At 43.2% G+C, this 13,118-nt stretch overlaps 1 long non-coding RNA gene across 3 annotated transcripts in view; it reads left to right on the forward strand.

Annotated features, from left to right (window-relative positions):
• Nucleotides 1-13,118, forward strand: part of LOC307226402 — a 33,361-nt gene that overhangs the window by 12,022 nt on the left and 8,221 nt on the right. For 2 of the 3 annotated variants that reach the window (XR_013843372.1, XR_013843373.1), the window contains exon 3: nucleotides 1,070-2,470. This is a non-coding gene — a long non-coding RNA (uncharacterized lncRNA). Of the gene's footprint in view, nucleotides 1-1,069; nucleotides 2,471-3,802; nucleotides 3,912-13,118 lie in introns of those variants that run through there. The other variant, XR_013843371.1, reaches the window with a different exon arrangement.

Below are 13,118 nucleotides of genomic sequence, written 5' to 3' on the forward strand. Positions count from 1 at the left end.
ATAGTTAACAAGACAAACAGGTATCTAGGTATCATTACTGTCTGGGAGGTACAGGTAGCAGTTGTGGCAAGGAGTGCATTCTACCTTCTCAGGCTTGTATATCAGCCATAGCTGTCAACATTTTGCTTTTTTAAAGGGAAATTCCCTCATTCATAATAGGATTCCTCGCAAGAAAAGGGAAAAGTTGACAGCTAAGACAGCTGCGGCCCTATCTGGAGCAGCATGGCTTAGCTTTGGTTGCTTCAGTGCTGGGGGTTGGGGGTGGTGGCAGTCTCTCAAAGATGATTCAGAAACTTAATGCAAAACACAGCCACCTGGGTGTCAGGGCTTGAGTCACCAGGAAGCAGGAAATCAGGTTGGAGCGCTGCTCCAGGACTGCCTCCATCCGGGGGGGGGGGGGGTCTCCATGCCTCGTTCTTGCCCATGGTGGGGCTTCACTTCCAGCTGTTCACCAGCACCCGGGCTCTCGTCATTAACTTTTAATTCTTAAATAGTTTGCACCCTGCATCCGCGTGATCCTGCTGGCAATCTAAGATCTGTGTCTGAAGTCCTATTTCTGTGCCAGCCAGTGAAATTGGTTAGGAATGCAAATGGTCTTCTCATTCAGGCACTGCCCAGATGTAGATGCCTTAGCTTTAATAAGCCTGTCTTCAGAACCTGTCCTAAATAATGTGTGTTCTAGAACCATGTGAAAGCATTCTGACAGCCTGTTCTAATGCTGATTCATTACCTTGCACTATGCAACCAGAAGCTGAAAATTACCCAAGCATATAACATTGCCAAAATCATAGTTCAAATAATTTAACTTACATGTGTAGCTGTAACTGTATGAGAAATGTAATCCTTCCTTTAATGAAATATTAATTTTGCTAGCATATTCACACATTTTATGCTGGCCTCGGGAGAAAGGATAATCAATGTTATAAGTATTACATTTTCTTTTGTAAAATTTGAAAAGACAAACAACAACACACACTAAAAAACAATGACAGTGTCACTGCAAATATTTCACTTTAATGATATTGACTAGGACAAGCCTTTAAAAATGTTATTTATTGATTTTTTGCAGATAACATAGTTATATGAATACAGCCTCAGTTCAGCACTCATGGAGGGTTGACAAATGCAACAGATACATCATGTGAGGCTGGAGCCTTGTTCAGTTGTTAGTAGAGGTGATGTGCACATTTCAAGCAGGAGTGATCACCAAAAGCTGCTACAAGCTGGATTGGTGCAAGGACAGCCCTGCTCACAGCCTGTTTCAAGCAGGGTTGTGCTTGCTTTAGTCCAGCAAGCCACTATCCCTCTGCCAACAACTTAGCCAACGACTTAGATATGAGACAGCAGAAGATGTCACTGGAGAATGCTCATGAACTCCTACTTCCTTTATTTTTCCACAGTGAGCTTGGATGAGCAGCATTAGATTCCTCAGATTCATTTCTCATTATAGGGCAAGCCTTGTCATCACACATGGACATGAATACACTGCAGACGTGTTTTGCCATGCTGATGGTGAATGTTGCTGCCCCTACCCAATTTTAATTAAGCAGCAACATAAAAAGTTTACCCACATTTTAATTTGTAAGGAAAAGACGAATGTTTTCAACTTCAGTGTTCTATCCTATCTTGCTTTTAGGTTATATATGTTTGCAAACATACATATTTGATGATAGAAACGCCTTCAAAAATACATAAATTGGGTACCCCTGGTCTAGATTTGTTTTCTTTTATTAACTTTCCAGGTAGCTTTATTCTCTTCAGTTTAGGAACTTCATACCTGCAGCAAAAGCTAAAAGCCCAGTATATAAAGAGGAAAAGAATGGTGTAATCTGTGTCCAAAGCTAGCATTGTTTGTACATGAAATCAATTCTCAAGAGAGACATTGATAGATCAGTATGTCACAGCTTTGTGTAAACAAAGTCATGTGAATTTGAATGCTTAATAGAGACCAGAAGAGAATAGTATATCTGATAAGATGAACAAAGCAAAGTTCTATTTGGCTGTGCAAATAATGCATGACATTTGTAGAGCTAATAGTCTCAAGAGTCAGCAAGTAGAAAAGGACGTTGAATTAAAAGTGTACATAAGGGCACTGAATTAAGCTAGAATCCACACGATAACTTGTCTGACATACAATGTAGAGCATACATTCTATATTAACAGTCTGCACTAATTTATAAATGGGTTATTTGGTTATTGGGGTGCTGAGAAACTATTGTTGTTACAGTTCTATTATCACCTCCTGCAGACTTTGATTTCTTCATTCTATTGCTCTTGGTAGCATAGTAGATCATTATTACTATCCCCCCACCCTGAAACCTTATGGCATCAATTAGATTCTAAAAACTCATTGATGGACAACATCATTCCAGAAGAAACAAGAACCATTTCTTGCCTTGTTGTTATATTGAACATTTGTTTTAATCTCACACTTCTTCATACCTCACCTCCATTTTTTAAAATGTATTTTTTATTAAAGATTTCTTGGTTTACAAAAGTATGTGCAATGTCTCTTTTTTTCCAAGTTACATTTTCTACAGATCAGATTCATTTGTTGAGACATTAGTGTTACATTAGGAAGAAAAAGGGGGGAAGAGGTGGAGGGGCCATGGTGGGTTGGGTGGCGATGTTTCTATTTTACTTTATGTGTGGGGTTTTGTGTCAGCGTCGCTTGTGCAGGCATAAGGTGCTCTACAGCAGGGGGTTAGATCATGGGTTGGCAAGCTAAGGCCCGGGAGCCGGAGCCGGAGCCGGCCCAATTGCCTTGTGGATCTGGCCCACGGACAGTCCAGGAATCGCCGCGTGGATCAGTGTGGGGATTCTGATCATTGAGGCTGCTCCATTACCCCCCTTCCCTCATACACACCATGGCAGCGGCATCTCCTCCCTCCCTCCTGGCTTCTCCCCGCCCTGCCTAGAGGAGGAAGGAGGCTGGGCTTTGTTGAACCGCGGTTGGCTGAGTGCCATTTTTAGCAGCCCCTCTCCGGAGACAGCCCTTTCACACCACTCATCGTGCAGCCGCCAGCCCCTGCCACTCGCAAGGCACAGGTAAACAGCCACCGGGGCTCGTCCAGTGCTGTGGAGAAGGGAGGGGCGAGTCAGGGGGATTTCCCCCCAAAATTTATTCTGGCCCCCCACAAGCTCTGAGGGACAGTGGAAAAAGTTTGCTGATCTCTGGGTTAGATAAATAGATTGCCAGCAATATACATCATTCTTCATGTATTACACGTGTGTGCTCACATGATGCAATAGTGGTAGCCACAAGAGAGATAGAGATTATTTACAAATCACAATTGGATACAGTTCAATATCTGGACAATATAATAGGGGATCTGACAAACTTCATAATTATTATTTCAAAATCTGATTAACTTTATCAGTTATTAATCTATATCTGAATCCCTTTACCCGGAGCCAGCTAGAGCTCTATATACATGGAAGCTGGCTTCCATGTGCCTTTTCCCATCTGGATAGGAAACTGCATGCACAAATGTGTCCTGTGTGCATGATTCCCCTGCCACAATTCAAAAATTGGGGTTGCATAGTAGGAGAAGCAACCTTCTGTAAAAGGCTCCCTGCCTGTAGCCCTTGCCACTCCACCTTTAGCCTGCTGAAAAGTTGTCAAATTTCTACTCCTGTGATACAGGAGGTATTATTTGGTTTTTGCTTTTATTTTAATTTTATATACTGTGATCTTTTTATGTGAACTGCCCTGAAACCTCAGGGTTTAGGGCAGTATATTAATAATAATAATAATAATAATAATAATAATAATAATAATACACATTATCTTACTCAACAGCTTTCTGATCATTAGCACAAGAGAGAGATTTTGAAATGAAGAAACATTGGTTCCCAAGGATTTCCATTTTAGCTGGACCATAGGACCTGGCTGCCCAAGATCATGTTTGGTGAATATTAACACTTGCTAATATGTTGCATGGGACTGAGTACCCCGACAAAAATATATATCTCAGTGTGAAAACATGGGAGTTTTGCAGCTGGGTCTCTGGTTTTGCACCTGCAGTTAATTGTGCCCATATTCTTGTGCCTACAACCCATTTTTGGTCTGAGCATCTGTTCCTTTTGTGTTTATTTGCACTTCAGTGATGCAGGCTTAATTTCTCCCATTTTTATTTCATAACATGCTAATGCTTGGTTTGTTTTTCGCTTAATGCTTTCTCTGTGGGCATTACAGAATTGTGTTAAGGATGTAATTTACTGTTTTGTATGTACTGGATGCTTCCTGCACATTGCCACAGCTGAGTAGATACAGTTAGGGTGACATATCAACTGTGGAAATAACATGGATCAAAAGTAGCAACTATGGAAATAACATGTTCTTTTCACACATGCTCCATCAGCTGTAGCTTTTGACTTCCACTGGCAAAGTACAAATGCCTTCATATCATACATTCCTCTATAATTTAGAAAATTAAATGTTGGCATATTTTATATGAGCTGTCCATTGTTTTCAAGTGGCACAAAGCCTTACCACATTATCCATAGGGATCCTCTCCTAGGAAAACATATTCAGAACCTGATGCCCAATACATTTCTAGAGCTACTTACTTGCGTATAACCATGCTAAACTCAACTGGATTTGCTTCTATGAGTAAACATATATAGGATCAGAACTCAAGGTTGCAGTCCTAAGCACATTTAGACAATAAGGCTGGATTCCTGTGCACAGTTACCTAGGGATACTCTTCTTAAGAACGCTGTGGTTTACCATCACCATTGCAACCTGCCACTAATCATAGAGCGCAGCATGGGCATAGCCAGGATTTTTTCTTAGGGGGCAGGTTTTTTTTGGGGGGGCAGAACCTCAGATTTGTATTGATTTATATTGATTCAGGGGATGCAGGTGGCGTTGTGGTCTAAACCACAGAGCCTAGGACTTGCCGATCAGAAGGTCGGTGGTTCGAATCCCCGCAACAGGGTGAGCTCCCATTGCTCGGTCCCTGCTCCTGCCAACCTAGCAGTTCGAAAGCATGTCAAAGTGCAAGTAGATAAATAGGTACTGCTCCGGTGGGAAGGTAAACGGCATTTCCGTGCGCTGCTCTGGTTTGCCAGAAGCGGCTTAGTCATGCTGGCCACAAGACCCGAAAGCTGTACGCCGGCTCCCTCGGCCAATAAAGCAAGATGAGCGCCGCAACCCCAGAGTCGGCCATGACTGGACCTAATGGTCAGGGGTCCCTTTACCTTTATATTGATTCAGAGGCAGCTGCCCCCCTGGCCCCCCCTTAGCTACTCCCATGGACACAGGGTGTTTTACCCTGTTCCTATTAATATTTGCCCTCTTCACAGTTTTTCTAAAGGGCTCATTCTGCTGCTGCTTTTCCCACCATCACCAGAAGAGAGAGCTTTGCTACCAGACATTTTACGTTAAGCCTGAAGTCTTTCTCATTCTTTTCCTAGTAACAAACTTTTAAAACAAACTTTTAGAAGACATCTGAAGGCAGCCCTGTTTAGGGAAGCTTTTAATGTTCAATAGGTTATTGTATTTTAGTGTTTTGTTGGAAGCCGCCCAGAGTGGGCAGGGTATAAATAAATTATTATTATTATTATTATTATTATTACACCAGGTGCTAAGGACTTGCTTCTGCAGTTGCTACTACTGCTCAGGCCAGAGTGAGCTTCACTTTGCCCTTGCTGGTAATAAGCATTCTTAATTGTCTAGCTATGTTATTTTATTAGTCATTTATTACTAAATTGTTCTGAATTGTCTTTTATATAGTAACAGGCATGTGTTTGTGTATGAGAGACCTTGACTATAATTGGGATCGCATTCACACTGTAAATTTGGGGCACTTTTATACTACTTGAACAATCATGGCTCACCCCCCCCCCCCAAGACTCTTATACCATATGAACGAAAGTGGCTTCCCCTAAAGAATCCTGGGAACCGTAGTTTAAGGGCACTGAGAGTTGTTAGGAGACCCCTCGCATAACCAGAAATCCCAGCACACTTAATATACCAAAAAGCTGAATACAAATAATCTGGCTATGACTACTATGATTTTAATGCAAACAGGAATAGCATTGGGTGGCATTGCGTTCTCCAATGTTTATCTTATCAATAAAAAAAAATTCACTGTGGCACAAGCACAGTTTTATTCTGAAAGCTTGCCCCAGAGAAAAAGAGTTTGAGAACCACTGCATTAGCCCAGAAAGTTTCATTTTAAAAAAGAGAGAGAGAGAGAGAAAATAAAACTCTCAGTTCAGTTCAGTTCAAACAATGGGTGGATGGGAAAACTGCCATATTCCAATTACAAAGCAGTCTAGGTAAAGGTAAAAGAGCTTGCGAGCGGATGGCACTGTGGTCTAAACCACTGAGCCTCTTAGGCTTGCTGATCAGAAGGTCGTCAGTACACAGTTCATTGTTCAGTTCAAACAATGGGTGGATGGGGAAACTGCCATATTCCAATTACAAAGCAGTCTAACTTCCAGCTGCTCATAACTATATTTTGATTGTATGACTGCAATCCTATGGATGCTTATTTGAAAGTAATCTCCAGTGAACTCCATAGTAAAAGGTAAAGGGACCCCTGACCATTAGGTCCAGTCGCGGGCGACCCTGGGGTTGCGGCACTCATCTCGCTTTATTGGCCAAGGGAGCCGGCGTACAGCTTCCAGGTCATGTGGCCAGCATGACTAAGCAGCTTCTGGCGAACCAGAGCAGTGCACAGAAATGCCGTTTATCTTTCTGCCAGAGCAGTACCTATTTATCTACTTGTCCTTCATGCTTTCGAATTGCTAGGTTGGCAGGAGCAGGGTTTTAGCAACAGGAGCTCACCCCGTCGCAGGGATTCGAACTGCCGACCTTCTGATCTGCAAGCCCTAGGCTTTGTTGTTTAACCCACAGCACCTTCTGAGTAAATATGTGTAGGTTCAACTTGTTAAACACATGCCTAATAAAGGCTCTTATTCAGCCAGCTGAAATGTAGCCTTTTGCAAAAGCAAACAATCTTAGAGACATTTTACCATTTACGCCTGCTGGTGTGAAGTAGAAAACTCCTTACATAAAAGGAGATAAGTGCTTCTACTGATTCTCTTCAGCAGTCACTCTTCTTATTTTGGGTATTCTGTCCCTGCTTGACAGTTGAAGTAAGCAGTTTGAAATGTTAGAACCAAATAACTACAAAGGGGTTACACAGCAAAAGAGACGATCACACTCCAGCTTGCTCTAATTGATAAGCATAGGTAAGAAAACTAAACAATCACGCATTCCTTGTCTTGCCACACCTTTTGAATTTGAGCTACTAGTCACAGACCACTTCAAAGCTTCATCCATTCATTTCCTCCTCACAACAGGGGAAGCCCATCACCATAATTATTTTTGGCTAATCCTGGCCTTTAGAATGCCTTTCTTCTTTCCCAGTGGCCACTCAGTTTACTTTCATTTCTAGCCATTCAGAAACCCAGTATATTCCCATAGCTATTTGGAAGCAATCAACACATCCCAATGGCCATCCACTGTCATTCATTTCAATATGCCCCTTTTACACATGAACGACAAACATAGCTGTCCCCATCACATTTGATGGCCCTGAGGCAGAACAGATAAAACTGCTCAGACACCTGCGTGTTTGGCTTTGAATGGCCTCGCCCTCAGGCTACTGGCTTTCTTTCCAAAGACTCAAATAGCAGGGCAGAGCAGGGGGTGTTAACAGCTTGGGATGGGTGGGGGTCAAATGTATTAAGGGCTGTGACAATGGAGAGGGAGAAGTCAGCAGGCCAGGTGCCTGCTTGCCTCTGCAAGATAAAAGAGGATTAGGGAGCCATCTGCACCTGTCAGGTGTGCTTCTCCTGGCAGGTTTCCCTTAACAACAAAAGTCCCTCACCAGGAGAAGAGTGGCTGCTTCAGATGACAGGTGTGTTCTAGCTATCTAACTTTTAGAACAGGTTAAAGGAGTGCCTAGGTTGAAATTATATAACTGAAGGGGAGAAGTAGATGTCTCTCTATTGTCTTAGGCTACATTACTAACTCTCTTTATCTGGGAGTAAGCCCCATGGAATTCGACAGGATTTATATTTGAGTATACATGGAAAGGGGACGTGGGTAGTGCTGTGGGTTAAACCACAGAGCTTAGGGCTTGCTGATCAGAAGGTTGGTGGTTCGAATCCCCGTGAAGGGGTGAACTCCCATTACTCGGTCCCAGCTCCTGCCAACCTAGCAGTTCAAAAGCACGTCAAAGTGCAAGTAGATAAATAGGTACCGCTCCAGCGGGAAGGTAAACAGCATTTCCATGTGCAGCTCTGGTTCGCCAGAAGCGGCTTAGTCATGCTGGCCACATAACCCAGAAGCTGTACACCGTCTCCCTCGGCCAATAAAGTGAGATGAGCACCGCAACCCCAGAGTCGTCCGCGACTGGACCTAATGGTCAGGGGTCCCTTTACCTTTACCTTTTTATACATGGTTAGGATTACACAATGCCTATCTTTGCCTTATGCAGAAGTACCTTGCACTGGATAGCCCAGCACAGGAACAAAGAAATAGCTTGCTTGCTATATCTGAGGTTCCCATGTCTGCATTAAAGGTAAAAGGTAAAGGTACCCCTGCCCGTACGGGCCAGTCTTGACAGACTCTGGGGTTGTGCGCCCATCTCACTTAAGAGGCCAGGGGCCAGCGCTGTCCGGAGACACTTCCGGGTCACGTGGCCAGCGTGACATCGCTGCTCTGGCCAGAGCCAGAGCCAGAGCCAGAGCCGCACACGGAAACGCTGTTTACCTTCCCGCTGGTAAGCGGTCCCTATTTTTCTACTTGCACCCGGAGGTGCTTTCGAACTGCTAGGTTGGCAGGCGCTGGGACCGAGCAGCGGGAGCGCACCCCGCCGCAGGGATTCGAACCGCCGACTTTTCGATCGGCAAGCCCTAGGCGCTGAGGCTTTAACCCACAGCGCCACCTGCGTCCCCAATGACTATTAGACAATGGGGCAAGAGTTGGTTGAGAAATTGACAAACCCCCTGTTTCTTAACAGGGGTCACCGTAGCAATATTAGCTAACTATAAATATAACAATGCAGAAGATATAAGGAAAGCTATATGCTGACATCTTTAATTAATGTGTGTGCATTGAGGAAGGGTCATAGCTCCCTAGCAGAATACATACTTTCCATGAAATTCCCATGCAATCTCTGGCATCTCCAACCAAGGGATAGCACAGGAGACCCAGTAGCAGGTGATGGGAAAGACCTTGTGAAACCACCATTTGTCAAAGTAGACAATACTGGACTAGAAAGGGGTGATATGATAGCCATGTTCAAATATATAAAAGGATGTCACATAGAGGAGGGAGAAAGGTTGTTTTCTGCTGCTCCAGAAAAGCGGACACGGAGCAATGGATCCAAACTACAAGAAAAAAGATTCCACCTAAACATTAGGAAGAACTTCCTGACAGCAAGAGCTGTTCGACAGTGGAATTTGCTGCCAAGGAGTGTGGTGGAGTCTCCTTCTTTGGAGGTCTTTAAGCAGAGGCTTGACAACCATATGTCAGGAGTGCTCTGATGGTGTTTCCTGCTTGGCAGGGGGTTGGACTCGATGGCCCTTGTGGTCTCTTCCAACTCTATGATTCTAAGAAAGATATTTGGATCTAGAGTAAGGGAGCTTCCTGAATGTGCTATTATTGAGATGCATCTGCTCTGAGATTCTGGTCACTTCCAGATAACCTAGCATTCATTCTGATTTGTCTGCGGGGAGGTTAGACAATATTGTATCAAGCAAGTGTAACCCCACACTTTCCAGTGCCTTTTTTCCTGTCGCTTTTCTTATAGCAAAAAGTATGTTTTGTCTGGGTGGGAGAGTATACACTGTAGCACATGTGTATGTATACACATTAACAAATAAAAATGTAAATGTATCCTGCAACATTTCTCTGATGGGGCAAAACATGAGCAGTGTCTCACCTAGGAGAAACCCCAGAAAATGGGGACTGACTCTGATAAAAAGGGAGGTGGAATATATGGAAATTAGTTGATAAGTCCAATTTTGTTGAGGCAGAAAGTAACAAAGAAATATTCCCAAAATTCTAAATGGTGAATAACAAAATCAAACATGTAGCCGTCAAAATCCAAAATTAAAATGCAACCAAGGTTGGATGAGGGAAGAATCACCAAATTTCTTACTGCCTCTGTTCCTGTGCCTTGAACAGCAAAAGGGCACTCAGATTTGGCAGGAAATTTTCTCCCATCACTTATCTCCATGCCAGAGGGGGCATTTCAACTGCTTCATTTCTGTTTATTGAGCTGAAAGCAGGGGGGGAAGGTCTTTAAATAAGTTAACAACTTAGGTACAGGTGGGAGTGGGGAAGGAGTCTACAGGGCAGATCCAAAATGGGGTGGGGTGGGGGTAGAAGCTCATTTCTAAATGAGCTTCTACAAAAGTGGAAATGACCCAATCAGGCTGAAAGAAATATATCTGAATCAATTTAAAGAAAAGAACACATTTTTGGGTGCATATAATCAGATTTTACTTTCCTAGGAGCACAGGTATAGAAGCTTTCTTTGCAGAGGCTTCAGATAGCCCCACAACTCTCAGTAAACATATACTGCAAGTACCTGGTTGTCTCCTCAGGATGCAAAACCGGTGATTAGTCATCAGAAGGAATTGTTAAAGCCTTGCAGTTTTGTCACAACCTGGGGTGCCTTGATTGCCATCCTTTTAAATTGTTCCTGTTATTCTGCTGCTTTTTAACTCTATATGGAAAAGTCTCTAGCAAGGTGATATCAGGGTCTTTTCAGTCCTAGGTGAAGCTGGACAGAGAGCCCATTAGCTGAATAGGGAAAAGCTGATATTTAAATAATTTTGAAAGAGAAGTTAAACCCAGATTGATTCGGGATGCAGTGGGGAGTGAAATGCCAAGCATCCTTTATCATTGCCCTCTGGTGGTGCATCTTGGTATTTCAAAACTAATTTTAACAGAAGTGGAGAGCATTTGCTTGCAAAGCAGTCAGAAGGCAACATTGGACACCAGTTCAGTCCTGTCCTCCCCACTCAGTTGCCTTCCAGTATGGTATTAACAAACAGCTTTCTTGATGAAGAAACTAAGCCTTTGTTCCCATCAGAATTCTGCTCAATTGAATTTCTCTGCAATACCATGCAATCAGTACCCAAAATGTCTGTTTCTGTGTGTGATCTTATCACCTTTTCACAATTGTATTAAATACCTCATTCTGCCAGTTGCTACAGTATATGGAAAATTAAGTGTCTGGGTGCATCAATAGGTTTGCTGTCATTTGAAATGTAAAAAACCCCACTGAGCCTGTACAGCAGGAAGAGAGTTCTTTGGTGTGCAACAATGTGTGGTCAGCTCCCCATGCAAGTAGGATTTACTCCCACTGTGTATGCCTAATGCTGTGCATAATACTCTAAGAGGCATTAACGTGTTGATTCCAAGAAAGGCTTTTGTCCTGTTCTAATGGCCTATTTAGGGACGTGGGTGGCGCTGTGGGTTAAACCACAGAGCCTAGGACTTGCCGATCAGAAGGTCGGCGGTTCGAATCCCTGCGACGGGGTGAGCTCCCGTTGCTCAGCCCTGCTCCTGCCAACCTAGCAGTTCGAAAGCACATCAAAGTGCAAGTAGATCAATAGGTACCACTCCGGCGGGAAGGTAAACGGCATTTCCGTGCGCTGCTCTGGTTCACCAGAAGCTGCTTAGTCATGCTGGCCACATGACCCGGAAGCTGTACGCCGGCTCCCTCAGCCAATAAAGCAAGATGAGCGCCGCAACCCCAGAGTCAGCCATGACTGGACCTAATGGCCAGGGGTCCTTTTACCTTTACCTTAATGGCCTATTTAAATGTTAGGGTTCTTTGGCTTTTTTAAAGTTATTGTGGTCATCTGGAGCTAGTTGGAAGCCCATACTGTATGCAGCATGGGCAGCTGCCGGGCTGGACTACTTGCCAGTCTAGCCCAGAATTGTTTACTCCGACTGGTTAAGGTTCTCCAGGGTGCTTGGCAGAAGTATTTCCCACCACCTACCTGTTTATCTGATCCATTAGCTGGAGATGCCAGAGACATTTTTTGCATGCAAGGCACATGCTCTGCCACTGAGCTATGATACCTCTCCTAGTTATCTCTGTGATCTCAGCCAAGCATCTTGCACTGCAGCCTGCTAGTGAGCACAGTGGACTCTGCCCTCCCCAAAAAGAGATTTTGTTGCTCAGAATTCACTGGGATGATAATATGGCAAGTTGGTAAAAGACTATTGCACTTTTTGTATGAATGAATGAATGAATGAATGAATGACTGGAAGACACCCCCCAGCATATACGGTAACAAAGGGGTATCTCCCCCCTTTGCCCCCAAACCATGTAGTTCACTTGCATGTATAACACTTATTCTGCTGCTGCTGCTTTTTGCTCATTTGTTGTTTTTAAACTTATTTATGCTATGAGAATTACATTTATTCAAGCTTTTGTACACTACTGTGGAGTCATTTGGAGAAGGGTAGTTATTTTGTGTAAACTACTTAAAGAAATCTGTTTTTTGAGAAGGCAGTCTATTGGTAGTTAGATAGATAGATAGATAGATAATATTAAATCAAATCCGTTTATTGTGAGGACCATGCCTGTGCACAAAAATCAACACTAAAATCAATAGTTAAAAATATTTTTAATATTTAATAAATAATATTAAATAAACAACCCAGCCATCACTTGATGAAGCAGTTACCCAGTGGTAAAATGCATGTGTGAAGTAGCTCTGAGTTTGAGATGTTTGTTTGTTTGTTTGTTTGTTTGTTTGTTTGTTTATTATACCACCCTATACCTGTAGATCTTAGAGTGGTTCACAACATAAAATCACAATATAAAAAACACAAAATACATAATAAAAAGAAAGACAACCCAATAATCCCCCCTCTCACAACACATTTTAAAAGGGCATAAGATGTTTTTTCAGCCTGGTTAAAGAGGAATGTTTTTGCTTGGTCCCTAATTGTGTATAATGAAGATGCCAACCAAATCTCCCTGGGGAGGGCATTCCAGAAGTGAGGAACCACTGTCGAAAAGGCCCGTTCTCATGTTGCCACCCTCCAGACCTCTTATGGAGGAGGCACATGAAGAGGGCCTTAGAAGATGATCTCAGGGTCTGGGCAGCTTCATATGGAGATAAGC

The sequence above is a fragment of the Podarcis cretensis genome (genome assembly GCF_951804945.1).
Source record: "Podarcis cretensis genome assembly, chromosome: 11".
NCBI lineage: Eukaryota > Metazoa > Chordata > Lepidosauria > Squamata > Lacertidae > Podarcis > Podarcis cretensis.